This window comes from Macrotis lagotis, chromosome X, assembly GCF_037893015.1.
Source record: "Macrotis lagotis isolate mMagLag1 chromosome X, bilby.v1.9.chrom.fasta, whole genome shotgun sequence".
In the NCBI taxonomy this organism is placed as follows: Eukaryota; Metazoa; Chordata; class Mammalia; order Peramelemorphia; family Peramelidae; genus Macrotis; species Macrotis lagotis.
The window spans coordinates 311643188-311661763 of record NC_133666.1 but is presented as its reverse complement, the minus strand read 5'-3'; the positions used below and the strand labels follow the sequence as shown (position 1 = coordinate 311661763).

General features: G+C 39.9%; 1 protein-coding gene across 13 annotated transcripts in view; it reads left to right on the top strand.

Annotated features, from left to right (window-relative positions):
* Positions 1-18576, top strand: part of ARK2N (arkadia (RNF111) N-terminal like PKA signaling regulator 2N) — a 148981-nt gene that overhangs the window by 28356 nt on the left and 102049 nt on the right. For 10 of the 13 annotated variants that reach the window (XR_012472302.1, XM_074206051.1, XM_074206055.1 and 7 more), the window contains one exon: positions 9534-9587. The exons of 2 other annotated variants lie outside the window; for them this stretch is intronic. The gene's annotated coding sequence lies outside the window, so the exon portion shown is untranslated. Of the gene's footprint in view, positions 1-9533; positions 9588-13251; positions 13348-18576 lie in introns of those variants that run through there. One more of the 13 variants, XM_074206053.1, reaches the window with a different exon arrangement.

Here is an 18576-nt window from a genome sequence, read left to right as displayed (position 1 = left end):
GCTTTCCTGGAAATGTGAATAATGAACTGGAAGGTAGTACCGCAGTGTCTATGGATAAACAGGTACAAAAACTCTACAAATAATAATTCTCACATCAGTTGTGAAATAGATTTTATTAATAACCCCATTTTACAGATCAGAAAAGTGAGGTAAAGGTTAAGTGACTTGCCTAGGGTCACACAACAAGTATCAGTCCAGACACATTCCTGATTCTAAGCACAGCACTCTGTCCACTGTGATATATTAGCCTAGAACCAATTATTCAGAATGCCTGTAGAGTCAAATTCTCTTCATATCTCTTGTCTCTGCCACAACCTAATCCTTTCTTTGCTCCAATCTCTCTCAGAAACTCTTCTTCATTTTTGAGATAGTCTTTTTCTTGTACACAAAGTGATTTGGAATGTGACATAATCTTTTTACACAATGGCTTTGATGGATTCAAGTAGGTATAAAGGAACTGTTCACACTCAGTCTGATTGATTCGATTAAAAAAATTGTTTTCACTTAGTCAAGGTATCAGCAAAATTAGGGAGATGACCTTACCATAACAATAGAACAGTCAGATAGCCAATTAAAACCCACAGACATTTAATCTGACTTTGAGCTCATTTCTTTCTGCTGGCAGAATCAATGTATCTGCTCCAGTATTCTCTCTGATTTGGTTCCAGAACCCCCCCCCCCCTTTTTTTTTAAACTTCCATCCATCCCTGAGTTCTAACCTGCTTCTTGGATCAATTCACAGACTGCTTTTCCACAAACCATGAGGAGTTTTCTAGGTCTATGGCACTAAAGTTGCTTTGAGGCCTCATGGATCTTTCCATAAAAATGAAAATGATCAAGCATGAAAATTCAGGTGAAAGGGCAAGATCATTGCCTTTAAGCTTTTCAGTTCCTGTCTATATTTTCCTCTTGGAATACATTCTTCCTCTATTTCTTTTTTGAAGCTGGCAATACATCTCCTAGGTGTTTAGCTGCAGATATAGATGATACAGTGGATAAAACACCAGTCCTGGAGTCTGGAGGATCTACTTTCAAATCCAACCTCAAACACTTACTAACTGTGTGACCTTGGAGAAGTCACTTAACCCTGATTACCTCCAATCCAGAGTTATCTCCAAGTCATTCTGATTCATATCTGGCCATTGGAACACCTGACTCCAGAGGAGAAAAGGAGGGTGATGACTTAGTATAACATCTCCTTTACTCAAATTCAATGCATTTGGTTGTCATGGCACCACCTCTCTGATGTCATGGTCTTCTTTGGGAATGAAGGACAAGTTTCATCATCTATTTTACCTCCTGGGCCAAGTCATTTGCACATTGCTTAACAACTATTGTTGTTTTGTAGTTTTCTTGGCAAAGAGACTGGAGTAGTTTGACATTTCCCTCTCCAGCTCATTTTATAGGTGAGGAAATTGAGACAACAAGATTAAGTGACTTGCCCAGTATCTGACAAACATCAACCTATTGGTCTCCTTGCCACCAATCTCTCTTCTCTAAAGAACTATTGTTTTCACGCAATTGCCAGCTTAATATTCCTACTATCAAATCTGACCATGCCTCATCCCTCCTCAAAAATCTTGAGGAGTCACTCCTTATTCCATATTTTTCAATACCTTGTCTTCTGATCATACATTTCTGAGAATATATTTACAGTTTTCACCACCTACTTTTTTTTTTAGGTTTTTGCAAGGCAAATGGGGTTAAGTGGCTTGCCCAAGGCCACACAGCTAGGTAAATTATTAAGTGTCTGAGACCGGATTTGAACCCAGGTACTCCTGACTCCAGGGCCCGGGCACTTTATCCATTGCACCACCTAGCCGCCCCCACCACCTACTTTTCCTCCTCATTGTCCTAGGATTGCATATTCTTCCTTTTCATCAACCCCCTCTTTAGTTCTACTTAACTTGGATTCATTAGGTATTCCTTGACCTTTCCCTTAATTATAATGTGAGTGACTTGAGTGTAGAAACTTTTTATTTACTTTCACTACTCAATTGACCCACTTTGTCTTCTGGTTATACATCTCTGAGAATATATAGTTTTTTTGATACAGCTCCTTCTTGGAATTTATCTGGTACCCTCTATTATCTATATTTGTTTATTGGTATTTCTGGTGTTAATTAGTACTAGTGTCAATTTGTCCTTGGTCACACTCAACATATCTCTCCTTTGCTATTTGAGTGAGCTGCATCTTCTTTGACTGTAGATTTTGATCATACATAGTCATTTAGCCTCACTGGAAACATATTTATGTTAAAAAGATAGGCCTTTGTTTCAAGGGAGGATCTTGTTATATTTAAAGGCCAAGCTTAATTTTCCAAAGGCAATTCAGCCAAGTTACTTCTTTCTGTTCAATTCTCAAAGCAGTCCATTGTTCATCTTTAGCATCTTTCTGATATATAAATTCTTTTTTTTTAGAAAGATTTTATTTATTTTGAGTTTTACAATTTTTCCCTTAATCTTGCTTCCCTCCCTCCACCCCCCACAGAAAGCAATCTGTTAGTCTTTACATTGTTTCCATGGTGTACATTGATCTAAATTGAATATGATGAAAGAGAAATTATATCCTTAAGGAAGAAAAGTAAAGTATAAGAGACAGCAAAATTATACAATAAGATAACAGTTTTCCCCCCTAAATTAAAGGTAATAGTCTTTGGTCTTTGTTCAAACTCCACAATTCTTTCTCTGGATACAGATGGTATTCTCCATTGTAGATAGCCCAAAAGTGTCCCTGATTGTTGCAATGATGGAATGAGCAAGTCCATCAAGGTTGATCATCACCCCCATGTTGCTATTAGGGTGTACAATGTTTTTCTGGTTCTGCTCATCTTGCTCAGCATCAGTTCATGCAAATCCTTCCAGGCTTCCCTGAATTCCCATCTCTCCTGGTTTTTAATAAAACAATAGTGTTCCATGACATACATATACCACAGTTTGTTAAGCTATTCCCCAGCTGAGAGACATTCATTTAATTTCCAATTCTTTGCCACCACAAACAGGGCTGCTATGAATATTTTTGTACAAGTGATGTTTTTACCCTTTTTCATAATCTCTTCAGGGTATAGACCCAGTAGTGGTATTGCTGGATTGAAGGGTATACACATTTTTATTGCCCTTTGGGCATAATTCCAAATTGCTCTCCAGAAAGGCTGAATGAGTTCACAGCTCCATCAACAATATAATAGTGTCCCAGATTTCCCACATCCTTTCTGGTAATATTGGCTAGTCTGAGAGGTATGAGGTGGTACCTCAGAGATGCTTTTATTTGCATTTCTCTAATAAGTAATGATTTGGAGCAATTTTTCATATGAGTATGGATTGCTTTGATTGTCAATTGGGGAATGGCTTGTTTTTTTGAAAATTTTACTCAGTTCTCTGTATATTTTAGAAATGAGTCCTTTGTCAGAAATACTAGTTGTAAAAGTTGTTTCCCAGTTTACTATATTTCTTTTGATCTTGGTTACAGTGGTTTTGTCTATGCAAAAGCTTTTTAATTTAATGTAACCAAAATCATCTAGTTTGTTTTTAATGATGTTCTCTATCTCTTTCTTGGTCAAAAACTGCTTCCCTTTCCATAGATCTGACAGGTAAACTACCCCTTGATCTTCTAGTTTGCTTATAATATTGTTTTTTATGTCTAAATCCTGTATCCATTTGGATCCTATCTTGGTATAGGGTGTGAGGTTTCTTCCATACTAACTTCTAATTTTCCCAACAGTTTTTATCAAAGGGAAAGTTTTTATCCCAATAGTTGGACTCTGGGTTTATCAAACAGCAGATTACTATAATAATTTCCTGCTATTGCACTTAGTCTATTCCACTGATCCACCACTCTATTTTTTTGTTTTTGCAAGGCAAATGGGGTTAAGTGGCTTGCCAAGGCCACACAGCTAGGTAATTATTAAGTGCCTGAGACTGGATTTGAATCCAGGTACTCCTGACTCCAGGGCCAGTGCTTTATCCACTGCGCCACCTAGCCGCCCCCACCACTCTATTTCTTAACCAATACCAGACAGTTTTGATGACTGATGCTTTATAATATAATTTTAGATCTGGTAAGGCTAAGCCACCTTATTTTGCACTTTTTTTCATTGAATCCCTGGAAATTCTTGGCTTTTTATTTCTCCTTATAAATTTGCTTACAACTTTTTCTAACTCATTAAAGTAACTTTTTGGAATTTTGATTGGAAGGGCACTAAACAGGTAGTTTAGTTTTGGTAGAATTGTCATTTTTATTATTATTAGCTCAGTCTATCCATGTGCAGTTGATGTTTGCCCAGTTATTTAAATCTGATTTTTTTTGTATGAGAAGTGTTTTGTAATTGTTTTCAAAAAGTTTTTGAGTCTGCCCTGACAGTAGACACCCAGGTATTTTATATTGTTTGAGGTTATTTTGAATAGGATTTCTCTTTCTAGCTCTTCCTGCTGCATCTTGCTAGTCATATATAGAAATGTTGAGGATTTATGAGATTTATTTTATATCCTGCAACTTTGCTAAAGTTGCTAATTATTTCTAGTAATTTTTTAGATGATTTTTTTTTGGATTCTCTAGGTAGACCATCATGTCATCTGCAAAGAGTGAGAGTTTTGTCTCTTCCCTCACAATTCTAATTCCTTCAATTTCTTTTTCTTCTCTTATTGCTGAAGCTAAAATTTCTAATAAAATATTGAATAGTAGTGGTGATAATGGACATCCTTGTTTCACCCCGATCTTATTGGGAATACCTCTAGACTATCCCTGTTGTATATAATGCTTGCTGATAATTTCAGATAGATACTGCTTATTATTCTAAGGAACAATCTATTTATTCCTACACTCTCTAGTGTTGTTTTTTTTTAGGGTTTTTTTTTTGCAAGGCAAATGGGGTTAAGTGACTGGCCCAAGGCCACACAGTTAGGTAATTATTAAGTGTCTAAGACCTGATTTGAACTCAGGGACTCCTGACTCCGGTGCTTTATCCACTGCGCCACCTAGCCGCCCCCTCTCTAGTGTTTTGATTAGGAATGGGTGCTGTATTTTGTCAAAAGTTTTTTCAGCATCTGTTGATATAATCATATGATTTCTGATAGGTTTTTATTGATAAAATTAATTATACTAACAGTTGTCCTAATATTGAATCAATCCTGAATTCCTGTCTGATACATAAATTCTGACTGACTAGTTCTATGAGTTGTCCTTTCCACTGCATAGTCTTTTGTGGGCAATAGGCATTCTTCATTCATTTGTTTTTTTTTGTTTGTTGTTTTCTGTGTAGTTGGGTGGTTCAAATTCTCTAGAGTGATTTAGGAGGCTCTGCAATTTTCTGGGGCTTGATGCAGTAAATATGCCATCCACCCACAGGAGTGTTTGGAGGATCTTCCTCCCCTGTATAAGGAGTGACTCCTTTTATCTGAACTTTGTCCTGGACATCTTTTATGATAGTGGCAAGTATCAGTTTCCCTGTTTTATTCCTCACTTGCTAGAAATAATCTGAGAATCAGAAGAACAAAATTATTTCTCAAAATTTTTCATGTGGGGGGGCAGCTAGGTGGAACAGTGGATGAGCACCAACTCTGGAGTCAGGACAAACTGAGTTTAAATCTGACCTCAGTCACTTAATAATACTTTAGCTGTGTGACCTTGGGTGAGTCACTTAACTCCATTGCCTTCAATAAATAAAATTAAAAAATTTTTTTCATGGAATCTTTTTTTGATTTTTACATGTATATGGGAGACATCTTGCTGCTTTAAGGAGCATTTTACTCTTTTCAATCAAATGTTCTCTGTAGTTAGCAAATAATAAACAGTGGAATTTTACATTCTTTTTTTTTTTTTTTTTTGCAAGGCAAATGGGATTAAGTGGCTTGCCCAAGGCCACACAGCTAGGTAATTATTAAGTGTCTAAGACCAGACTCCAGGACTGGTGCTTTATCCACTGTGCCACCTAGCCGCCCCGAAATTTTACATTCTTTTGCAATTGTGTGACTTTAAAGATGTAGTCTATTGTAGAATATTGGTTGCTGAAAAACCTGCCCCTAATACTTTTTATCATGAATGGGCTTGATACCTGAGTAGATTCTGGTTTCACAAAGATTTTATAGATGTGGGAAAAAAGATATATGAGCAAATTACTGTTATTTTCTTGATTTTTAAAAGATATATTAACATAAATGCTTTTTTTCTGACGTGTTTGTTATCTTTTCTTCAGATAGATATGAATGAATCTATAGTATTCTGAAAAATCTGTAGCCTCTCATGCTTACCTGTTCTGTGCATCATTGATTTGGTTCAACTGTTTTTTTAAGGCTATTTTGCCTATCATATAGTGATATTAGAGTCAAAATTTGGTGACTCCACTGTTCTCGACAATTTGTTCCTTCTAGACCTATTATTTAGAACCAGAGAACTCCTGATAATGGAAATTTTCTTCTTATTCAGATTAGCATTTTATATCATAACATAGAGAGTTATCTGGAAACAGTGAGGGTCACTTAATGACTTGCCTAGTGATCATACAATTAGCATGTGTTGGAGGCATAAGGCATACTTGAACCAAGATGTTCCTGAGCTTGAGCCAGCCCTTTATTTCCTACATAATGCCATCTCCAAGTGCACTCTCTCCAAGTCTCTTTTAGAATTCTAATTTTCCTTCAGGGCTCAGCTCAGTTTTTTCCTAATCCCACTACCTAAGAAGGCCTTTCCTCCCAACTGGTTTAGGATTTATTCCTCCTTTTCCATTAAGTAATCCTTCCCCTTTTCCTCAACTCTCATATGACTCACTTAAGTGCAGGAACTGTTCTGTATCAACCTGTTTTTGTATCAATCAGTTAGCATGTGTATTAATTGCCTAATGTATGATAGGTGCTGGGACACTACAGCAAAAGTACAATAATCTCTGCCATCAAGGAAATTACATTCTCTTGGAGTCAGGTTGACAACCAGTATAAATACAGACCTATATACAAAGTATATACAAATAGACCAAGTCTATTTTAGTGGATGGTACTAACTACTGGGAGAATCAGGAAAGGCTAGAACTGTGACCTGCCTAGTGTATTGATTTGGCTGAAGTGGAATTTTTGTCAAATTGAATTTTCCCAGATGCAAATGTAGTTTTTTAAAAATTTCCATTAGATTCTCATGCAATTCAATTTCACTTCAACAAACACTAGGAAAGGCATTGGATTCTCACCACTTATCCTATGTTGGAGGGATGATGGATATAGGATACAAATCTTGGATTTGTGTCCTGACTCTTTGATTCACAAGCTCTTGCCCCTATCACAAGCTCCAATTACTTCATTTGTAAGACTAAAATAATAATAGTTACGTGACTTCTTTCATAGGGTTGTAGTGAAGACAAAAAGAGGTAATGAGTGTAAAACACTTTGTATACAATGAAGTATATTATTATTGTTTCATTTTTTTTTCATTGTTGTTGGATAGAAATTGACTTGGAACAAGAAACTATCCTCCTTTATTTTTTTGTTTTGTTTTATTTTTTAGGTTTTTGCAAGGCAAATGGGGATAAGTGGCTTGCCCAAGGCCACACAGCTAGGTAATTATTAAGTGTCTGAGACCGGATTTGAACCCAGGTACTCCTGACTCCAAGGCCGGTGCTTTATCCACTACGCCACCTAGCCACCCCATCTATCCTCCTTTAAAACTGGTAGTTGTGGGTGTTGCTGTGGAGTGGACAGTTGGCAGTCAAAATTCTTCACTGCCCTTTCTTCTCTTCCTGTATTGTCCCTAAAGGTGTAAACAGCTATGTCTGTTAGGACAATTAGTAATTTATAAAAAATCTATGTCCCCTCCTCAGCTACTGGATTTAAATTAGATGAAAAGCTAGTAGAAAAATCATAGTAACTCTGACTCCCCAAATAGGAAAATTTCTATTAGTCAGACAGAGATTTGGCTTGTTACACTCATTTACATTTATGTTTATTTTTAAGTTTATTGAATAGATATAGAGTGGGGCAGCTTGGAAAAGAGCAGACCATTTTGTTGAATTTACCCAGTCTTTGAGGTGCAATTGGCTGCTTTAATCCTATTCTGCTGCTCAAATATTACTGCAGAAGGGGGAGGACGGTTCTCATTTTAATTTAATTTAATTTCATTTCCCCTTTTCTTGTTGCACCTGTCTCAACGTTTAGCTTGTTAAATCCAAGTTGGAGCTGTAGAGGCTTATCTCTATCATTCCTTTTTCTTTTTTCAACTTTTAAAAATTCTGCATATCCTTTTAAGAATTCTATGACAAGACTCAATTCCACCCTCTAGCTCAAAGATTGAAATACTTTCAGATTATTCTAAGGGCTGAGAGAATGGTTGTCTCTCTAAACTACAAATCCCAAGATGCCAGCCAGTTCTCAAAGTCCTATCAAATTGCTATTATTCTTTTATATTTAAAGTTCTAGGGGCATATAGGTGGCACAGTGAATAGAGCACCAGCCCTAAGAGTCAGGATTTGAGTTCAAATCAGACCTCAGACACTTAATAATTACCTAGCTATGTGATCTTGGGCAAGTCATTTAACCCCATTGCCTTGCAAAAACCTACCCCCCCCCAAAAAAAAACAAATAAAGTTCTATAGCCTATTGTTCAGATTGCTAAAAGAACTGTTTTTCTGGAACTGAATAAAAGTAATGGAATGGAAGTTCAATATCATTATCATCATCTCCACCATTATCATTAGTGGCCCTTTCTCACATACTACCTTGTATTCTTATTTATCTTGTAGCATACATTTTAATATACTATCTCCTCAACAAGATATTAAGTTCATTGTAGTCAGGGACTGCGTCTCTTATTTTTATCCCCATTAGCTGGAAGTATTGAGCACATGATCTGAATCTAATAAATATTTTTTGATTATATATGAAACATGCACATATATGTGTTATAAATATTTATTATATTCTTATACACACATAATATTATATACATAGAAAAACATGTATATAGTATACATATGTATATTATATATATATATATATCTTTATTATTGTTTAGTCACCTTTTTAATCCTATCTGTGGCCCCATTTGGGGCTTTCTTGGCAAAGATACTGGAGTAGTTTGCTGTTTCCTTTTCCAGCTCATTTTACAGATAAGGAAACTGAGGCAAACAAGATCAAGTGCCTTTCCCAGGGACAAATAGCTGAGGATGAATTTGAACTTAAGAGAGATGAGTCTTCTTGATTCCAGATCCTATCTGACTCTATCCACTGTGCCATATGTAGATATTTTATAAAATCTAGCCCTGAGATCAGGAATTCTCTCTCTAATGATGTAGTGATCATTGGTAACTCTTTTGCAATTTATAGTTTTAGAAAATTACCTGAGGCACTCAGTGATTGAGTAACTTGTCATGGTCAAACTGCTAATATGATACAGGCAGAACTAGAACCCAGGTCATCTTAACTTCAAAACTGACCCTCTCTTCCTCATGTATATACAATATTTGTAAATATAAATATGATATACAAATATATGTATATATGTATGCTTATGTATCTACCCATAGTAACTTGCATTTTTTTCTCTACTGCTACAGTGCTGTACCTTCCAGTTTGAGATGGGGGATGATGCAAAGAACTCTGGATCATAGGCAAGTCATTCCTGTATATGAAATAGAAATCATAATACTTGTACTCCTTACTTCTGAATGTTATTTTATTTATTTTTCTTTTTTAAGAAAGATTTTATTTTGAGTTTTACAATCTTTCCCCCATTCTTGCTTTCCTCTACCCACCTCCCACAGAAGGCATTCTGTTAGTCTTTACATTGTTTCCATGGTATATATTGATGTCAGTTGAATGTGATGAGAGAGAAATCATATCCTTAAGGAAGAAAAATAAAGTATAAGAGACAGCAAAATTACATAATAAGATAATGGGTTTTTTCCCCCCTAAATTGAAGGTAATAGTCTTTGGTCTTTGTTCAAACTCCACAATTTTTTCTCTGGATACAGATGGTATTCTCCATTGCGGATAGTCCAAAATTGTCCCTGGTTGTTGCACTGATGGAATGAGCAAGTCCATCAAGGTTGATCATCGCCCCCATGTTGCTGTGAGGGTGTACAATGTTTTTCTGGTTCTGCTCATCTCATTCAGCATCCATTCATGCAAATTCTGAAGGTTATTTTAAGGAAAGTCCTTTGCAAACTTTAATGTTCTATAATAATATAAACTGATATTAGTTGAATTGTCAAGTACTCTCTTTTGCAATGCTGATGTTGCTGAGAGAATAAACATCATTTATTCTAATCCATTCCCTCATTTTACACCCAGTTATATTAAATGGCTTTCTAAATAACAATAGTAAAATCAAATACACTTATAATTTTGCTTCCCAAGAGCAGAGCCAGGACCAGAACCTAGATCTCCTGATTTTCACTCTAATGTATTTTATACTACCATATACTGTCTCTTGTACCTTAGTGTGGTAGAATGAATAATCTCTCTTGATTTTCAGCACCATTGTTTTTGTTTATTTTGGTTTTGTGGGGCATTGGGATTAAGTGACTTGCCCAAGATCACACCGCTATTGAGTATCAAGTGTTTAAGACTGGATTTGAACTCAGTTCCTCATGACTCTAGGGTTGGTACTCTATCCACTGTTGCCTAACTGCCCCCAGAAACATTGGTAATATTTTTTCCTAAATTCTGTCTTCTCTTTTAAAAATAAATTTTTATTGACTTTTTTACATTAACAGTTCCTCTCAGTATCCTCACTCCTAGAGAACCATTTCATGCAACAAATATTTTCAAAGAAAAAAAAAGAAAAATATGAGGAAGAGGAAAAAAATCAGCAAAATTACTCAACTCCTTTCTTCTTTAGACTTAATTACATTGTGCCTTTTACCTTTCTTAGTAAGAATAAGAGAAGGCTTTTGGAAATTTTTTAAAATCTTATTTTTAAAATGATTTACACTTAACAAATACCAACATATTAAGTAAAACAGAAAGAAGAAAATTGCCTATGAAACCACAAATCTCTGTCTTACAGCTTATTCTTTTAAAATTTATTTAATAAGCTCAGTGTTATTCTCAAAGTTGACAGTCAATAAGCAATTGTTTTTACTATGCTTACTATGAGTCAGGCACTTTGTTATCCTGATTGTGTTTTTGATCTTCCTTCTGTTTTATTCCATTCATTTTCTTTTAAATGACACAATGCCTCTCTTTTCTTTCTTTTCTATTAACAACATGATAACTAGCTTTTAGTCCTCCCCATCCCATTCTCCCTTACTGAAAAAGCTAAAACAGAAAGATATCCAAAAACAAAACCAGAAAGCCCAGGGAAAAAAAATACAGATAAACAAAACAAATTCATATATTGACCATATCTTAAAATGTATGTATCCTTCTGACCCTTAAGTTCATCCCTCTAGGCAGGGGCTTGCTTCACCACTGGTCTTATGAAGTTGTGATTGGTCATTGTATCAATTAAAGTTCTTAAGTTTTCAAAATTATTTTTGATGAATCTTCTTGTCATTGCATAAATTATTCCTGTTCTATAGACTTCACTGCATCAGTTCATACAATTTTTCCCAGGGTTCTCCCAAAGGATCCCTTTACCTTTTTTTAATGGCGTAATAATCATCCATTCCTAAGTGATGATCATCTCCACCCCCATCCCCCTTTTTTTGTAATAATAAAAAAGTTCTATTTTTTATAGTTTTACAATAATTTCCCTTTTACTGTCTCTGGGATAATTAAACCTAGTACTGTATCAATGCCTAGAATACATAGTTCAGTTGAGTTTTTGAGTATAGTTCCAAAATAATTTCCAAAATGGCTGGTCTGAAAAACAGATTTTAAAGAGGACATTTCTGTTTGTTTTCTGGCAGTCCCTCCAAAAAGTATCACTTCCTTTTTTTTCTTATCTCTATCACTTTGATGAGTGTAAGGTGGTGCCTCGGAGTTTCAGTTTGCATTTCTCTACCTATTATTTGGAAATTTTTATTTCTTTCATATGGTTGTTGATAGTTTGGATTTCTTTGAAAATTGCCTATTTACTTCCTTTGGAGAATGATGTGTTCTTGTACATTTTAATCAGTTTCTTACAGATTCTGGATACCAGCCTTTTATCAGAGAAACCTGCAAATATTGTTTTCTTGGGAGAATTGTGAAATGGAAGTTTAGTCTCAGAGGTTTTTTATTGTCCAATTGGTTCTCCATCACTTTCACATCCTTCCCCCTTTTTCAAGAATACTTGATTTAAAAAAAAAGGGGGGGTCTAAAATCTCTTCCTTTCAGAATGTTGATATGTCATTATTTCCAGGGCATAATTTGCATTAAAAGGGCATGAAGTCTCTGATCAAAACATGAACTTGCTAGACTTTTAGACATCAAGCCTAAGCACTAGGAGCTTGTTTGTTTTGGGGAGAGGAGCCGCTCGGCGCTTCTCAGTTTGCGCTGGGAGGATGTGAGGCCGCCCTGGGGGATTCTCTGCAGTTCCCGACTGACTGCCGGGCCGCGGGCGGGAGGCTGTGCTTGCGGGCCGGGGCGTCGGGCCGCGGGCGGGAGGCTGTGCTTGCGGGCCGGGGCGTCGGGCCGCGGGCGGGAGGCTGTGCTTGCGGGCCGGGGCGTCGGGCCGCGGGCGGGAGGCTGTGCTTGCGGGCCGGGGCGGCGGGCCGCGGGCGGGAGGCTGTGCTTGCGGGCCGGGGCGGCGGGCCGCGGGCGGGAGGCTGTGCTTGCGGGCCGGGGCGGCGGGCCGCGGGCGGGAGGCTGTGCTTGCGGGCCGGGGCGGCGGGCCGCGGGCGGGAGGCTGTGCTTGCGGGCCGGGGCGTCGCTGCTGGCGGGAGTTTCGGAGCGAGGCTGCCTGGTGAATCCGGGCGCCTTCTCGGAGGAGGTCGACTTCGTTTAGAGCTCGGAAGAGCGCCCGGAGCGGCGGCGGGCGGAGCGCGTGCCGGAGGCGGAGGCGCGGGTCCGCGCCGGCTCTGCGGCCGGGGGAGCTGCGCGCCTGCTCCGGCAGGGGGCGCCGCGGCCCTCCCCGCCTCCCCTCCCCGCCCCGGGCCGCGCTGCGCCGGCCGCTCTGGCCGCCCGGCGGAGTCTCGCTGGTTCCGGGCGGAAGTGAGGCGCGGAGCCGAGCGGAACGGCCTCTGCTGACATTTTCTCCGGGCGGCGCGGAGGGGAGAGGGACCCGGCGGCGGCGCCCGCGCTGTAGGTCCTCGCTCCCGCGCCCTCGTTCCGCCGGGGCCCGCGGCCGGAAGGAAGAGTGGGCGGCCCGAGCCGCCGCCGCCGGGGCCGGGGCACAGTCACCGCGGCAGGAGGGGGCCCCCAGCGGCCGGCCGTGCAGCGCGCCCGGGCCCGGGCCGGCGGAGCCAGCGCGCCGGGGACCGCGGAGGAGCCGCCGCGGAGCAGGTGAGCCGGCGCCCCGGGCCGCCTGGGCCGGGCCCGGGCTCCAAGGCCTCGCGGCCCGGCGGAGGGGATGAGGCCGAGGGGCCCGGGGGTGCGTGTGCGCCTCGGAGTGCCCGTGCGTGCCCTTTGTGTGTGTGTGTGTGTGTGTGTGTGTGTGTGTGCGTGCGCGTGTGCGCAGCGCGTGGGAGCTGTGTGCCGGCGCCTGTCTGCATGCGTGCGGCCGGCGTGTGCGGCGCGTGTGACTGTGCGGCGTGTGCGTGTGTGTGTGTGTCTGCCTGTGTCTGCGTGTGTCAGTGTGCGCGCGTGCCCCCGAGGAGCCTGGTGCCGGAGAGGGGGCGGGACGCGAGCAGCCAGGCTGAGCCGGGCCGCCCCCGCCCCCGAGTCTGCGGGCATCGGGGTGCGGGAGGAGGCTCGAGGGCCCCCCTTTGTGACCAAGAGGCGCGTGTTTTGCCCTTGCCTCCCTTCGCTTTTGGGGGGCCGCGTGGGGCAAGTCCACCCCGGGCCGGGCAGGGGCGCGGGTCCAGCGGCGCGGATCCCCCCCTTGTCGGGCACACGGGCCCTTGGTCTGGAACCCCAGCGAGCCGCCCTGCGCACCCCGAGCTGGCCGCGGAGGCAGGGCCGAGCCTCCCACACCTGGGGGCACGTTGGGATTTGTCACCGAGCCCGGGGACCCCCGCAGTAACTCTGCAGGCTGGCCTGGTGCTCACACGGCCGGGCCCTCTCGGGCAGTGGAGGGCGAGCTCCACAGGGGACACTGCCCCTACGGCTTGAGTGCTCCCAGCCTCCCCTCCCCCAGCCTCACCCTCTGCAGCCTCACCTCCCCCAGCCTCCCCTCCCCCAGCCTCACCCTCTCCAGCCTCACCTCCCCCAGCCTCACCCTCTCCAGCCTCACCTCCCCCAGCCTCACCCTCTGCAGCCTCACCTCCCCCAGCCTCACCCTCTGCAGCCTCACCTCCCCCAGCCTCCCCTCCCCCAGCCTCACCCTCTCCAGCCTCACCTCCCCCAGCCTCACCTCCCCCAGCCTCACCCTCTCCAGCCTCACCTCCCCCAGCCTCACCCTCTCCAGCCTCCCCTCCCCCAGCCTCACCTCCCCCAGCCTCACCTCCCCCAGCCTCACCCTCTCCAGCCTCACCTCCCCCAGCCTCACCCTCTCCAGCCTCCCCTCCCCCAGCCTCACCTCCCCCAGCCTCACCTTCTCCAGCCTCACCTTCTCCAGCCTCACCTTCTCTGCCACAAAGTTCAGTTGGAGGGCACTCTCAGTCTTAACATTGTCTTTGGGAATTTATCTCTAACCCTGAGGTTTCTGGATAGCTGTTACATTCCTGCTTCCCAAAAGTTATTTTCTGTCTCAGGTATACAGTTTTTTTTTGTATTTTTTTGGAGGGGGAGGCCATTTTTGGTGGTAGTGAAGGAAAAGTTGGAGAGGGAAAATAGTTTATTCTTGTGTTTTCCCTTTTTTTCCCATGCTTGCATGAATCAGCTTTTGATATAAAAAAACCCTATCAATGTCTTTTTTATCAAACTCTGGAACATTTAATTAGTTTTGCTGACATATTATTTTGTGATATCACTGACCCAAGATAATTTGAAACAGAAATGTGAATCTACTTCTCCTGGAACACTTTTAAATACGGAGGTTATAAACCTTCTAATATGATGGCAGTTTTGCTTATTCCATCAATCTGAATTATTCCAACAATGCTGGCTCTTCAAACTTAGTAGGGGTTTAAGACCCACAATTGTTAGTGTTACCTGGAGACCAAGTGTCAGAATCATATCAAAGGTTCACTGTTTATGAGAATGGTAAAATGTACAGTTCAGGAAAACTTAAAGTGAAATGAGTTTAGATTATATAGTTTTCTACATTACCATTTATTTCTAAATAAATTTTACATGTCCTATTGGAGAAATAAATATGTGTGCTCAACTTTTAAAAAAATAAGCTCTTGTAATTTTTATCAGGGAGAAATTGCCTTCAGTTCAGATTCAACTCAATTCACATAAGTGCATGCATGCATGAATGAAAAGGCATTTTTAGTTTACATGACAGGCACTGTGCTTGATGGACAGGGCTTATCTGCCCTCAACGAACTTTCATTTTAATAGAGAACTCCTCTAATAAGGGATAATTGTAATGTTTCGTTCTGGGGAGGGGATAGAAAGAGTAAGGGTACCCATTGACTGAAGACGATTTGAAACTAAAGCATTGTTTGGTGCCTAGGACCAGCAGTGGATTAAGTGGTCTAGTTTTCACATACTCAGTCATTAAACAAATGGATTGGATTCTGTGATTGGAGCTCCGAAATTTATCACTTTGGAGGATTTTCTGAGCACTGACATATTTAATGACACACCTAATCAGTCACTATGTCTTATGTTTGACTCCTCAGTCCAGTCCTCTATTCCTGAACACTATATTGCCTCTGCATATTTGGAAGCTTCAGTGTAGCATTAGCTTTTTGGTGTTTATGTAATTGTAAAGCAAAAAACAGGAGACCCAAGTTTAAGATCTAGTGTTGCTTCTTAGTGTGGGACACTGGAAAATTATCTAGGCTTTAGGTCTAGAGCCTTTGAGCCTGAATACATAAGTATAGAATTGGAAAAATGACCTCTGTTAACGTCATAGTTATTATGAGGCTCAGATGAGGCAGAGTATATTTAATATATTGCTTTGAAAACTTTGAAGTACTATGCAAATATGAGATAATACCTACCCTGAGTAGTATTTCCATGTTATAGATGGAAATTTCAGTTCAGGTGTATAAAATCTAAGTGAAACAAGAAGAAAGAAGTTTTTGAAGGAATTGACATTGGAAATACTAAGTACATTGTTGAAAACAAAGTATATTTGTAATTTCTTATGAGACATCACTATTTTCTAAGGCCTTCAATTCAACAAACATTAAATGAACAAGACACTGTATTAAAGTCAGGTGATATATATATATACATGTGTGTGTGTATACATATATATATATATATATATATAAGTCTTGCCCAGAAGGAGCACATGTTATACTAGGGAAGATATTATATGTACAGAAATAATTACAGAACAAGGGAAATTGAGGGGGAAGTATTGTTTCTTAAAGCTTCATATTCATTTGGACTTGCTGAAATATTGGTGGTAGGGATTTTTGTGAAAGTAGTCTTGACTTTTAAGAGTGTAGTTACCCAGTTATAACTATTAATGGTTAATTTACACTCAAGAGTAGAACTGCTGCTGATTTTTAAATTTCTCCTAAGTTAAGGATTAATCCATTTTAATTTAATGCAATACTTTCAGGATAGAGTTCTTTATAAAACTCTTTACAGGGTTTTCTTCTCCTAGTCTCATTGATATTATCTTTGTTTCTTTGATAACAAACCTTGTTAATGATTAGTAACTTGTTTGATTGCTTATTTACAGTTCCTAATTCAAGGAGTGATACATTTCCTGCATTGCTGTTTCAAGTGATTTTCCTGTATTGCCTTTCCCTCCCAGTCTCTCCCCAGTTCCCCATCATACTTGCGAGAAGTATCTAGGAAAATTTAGATTTTGGGTAGCAACTGAAATTCAATTCCAAATTAGGAACTGGAGAATTTTGGATTTTTTGATGCCTGTTTTGATCCTTTGAACCCAGTCATTTAGCTGTTTTCATCTTCCTATCTTTTCAGTAATAACCCACCTAAGCTTGAGGTGTTATTATTTACTTATAATGGCATGTATATTTATGAATATTTTCCAGTGCCTCAAGTTTCTCACTTGTATTGTAATAATTTTTTAAGAAGAAACCTGCGTAGGGTAAAGATTCAAGAGTCCCAGATCTACATCAGGTTTGCGATGTGTCTTCGGACAGTTTCTTTACTTTAGTTAGTTGTCAACTGCAAAATGAGGGACTTGGACTAGATGTTCTCTAGAGATTTCTTTTAGGGCTGACATTCTGTGATAAGTGAATGTTTGAAGATAAATCAAGGTAGAAACCAGTTTGTTTTCATTTCATTCTTTTCTGAATAGGACTTAAAAAATACAGCTTTGTTCCTGTCCTGGGATTGTACTGGTTATAAGAAGACAATTCTCATAGTTTTTTGAGCATCAAATAGTCATTGAACATCCAAACTTCAGTCTTAATTTTGTTAACTCTCAATACTGTAGTCTTTTTCAATTTTTTTCAGTTCCTCTGCGTCTTGTTATCATTCTACCTTCCTTTTCTCTACCTTTAGTACTGTTATGACTGAACTAAATTGAAATAAGTTGTCTTCATTTTCAGCTTCTGTGTGGGAAGCTGTTCTCAGCAAAAGTAGAATTCAGTTTCACACTCAACCCACTGGGCCTTGGTAGAAAGGAGTGAGAATGAAACTGAATATCAGTTTAGCTTGTTTTTATTTTCTTGGCTATGTGAACCCCTTGAAGTTTAATTTAGAGGAAATTTATTAAACTCTTCTGTGTAAAGCACTGACTCCTGAGGATAGATTAATACAGACCTTTCTTTTGTTAAAATAAATTTTTATTTATCTGTTGCTTTAATATTACTTAAATTCCTTTTTGCAGTCACTCCATTTAACAAGTATTTTAAAGAAAAAAAGAGAAACCCACAAAAACACTTACGTAATATATAATTGCATAATTATGTTTTATGTAAGTATATATGATCTGTATATATATATATATATATATTACATATGTATACACACACACACACACACACACACACGTCTATTTGTTTTTCTTTTTGACAATAAATGCATTGTTCCATTGTCATGGACCCTTCACTTCTGCCAAGGGTGACTAGGTGTCTTCTCAAGTCTTTTCTTTGGGACCATAGTCATTCTTTACATTTGTAATATTCGTTTTCTATTGTTTTGGGGTTGTTGCTTTTTTCCATTTGTGTTGTTGTAATTATGTTTTCTTGGCTGTTTATTTGACTTTGTTTCAGTTTTAGTAAGTCTTTCCATACTTCTTTGTATTCAGCATATTTGTTGTTTCTTAGGCAAAATGATATTCCACTGTTTTCATGTACACTGCATAGCTATTCTGGACCTTTCTTTCAACCTTCAAGGTTGAAAAGATGGTAATCAGTGTATTATAGTGGGATAAATATGAAGGAGAAGTCTGGTTAGTTTGAGAAGGAAAAATACTATGAGAAATTTGAAGTGAGATTTTAAAAAATTCAAGGACAGGAAGAACTTGTTTATACCTGCATATTGCCCTCAGTAGAGGGAACTCTTGATGTGGAATTCTCTGCAATTTAA